Genomic DNA, 367 nt, shown 5'->3' with positions numbered 1-367 from the left:
GGGGGAGGCCCAGGTGAGCCCAGACCCGGATGTGGACCAGTTGGAGTGGCTCTGACTGTAGTCTAGGTGCCTCCCCATCGCTTGGGGGCCCCAATGCCACCACAAAGAATAACTGGATGGGGTCCAAAGGTTGGGGCAGCTTGAAGGCAGGGCAGCACTGCTTTCCTCCCCTCCCACCTCTCCCCTCTCTCCTGCTGGACCCAGGAGGAAACACACCAGAGTCTTTAATAGAATGAAACCCAATTCCTCCAAGGTGGGTGGTGAAGATTCCCATGAGGTGAGGGGCCCCTAAAAGACAGGCCAAAGGCCCGTGGCTGTGGGAGCGGCCCACCTAGCAGCCTGCGAGGCGCAGTGTGAACGCTCCCAG

The 367-nt window shown here is 60.5% G+C and overlaps 1 protein-coding gene across 1 annotated transcript in view; it reads right to left on the bottom strand.

Annotated features, from left to right (window-relative positions):
• Positions 1-367, bottom strand: part of ABCB8 (ATP binding cassette subfamily B member 8) — an 18241-nt gene that overhangs the window by 6900 nt on the left and 10974 nt on the right. The gene's annotated exons all lie outside the window — the stretch shown is intronic.

The sequence above is a fragment of the Myotis davidii genome, unplaced genomic scaffold, assembly GCF_000327345.1.
Source record: "Myotis davidii unplaced genomic scaffold, ASM32734v1 scaffold762, whole genome shotgun sequence".
NCBI lineage: Eukaryota > Metazoa > Chordata > Mammalia > Chiroptera > Vespertilionidae > Myotis > Myotis davidii.
This window is presented reverse-complemented; position numbering and strand designations above follow the sequence as displayed.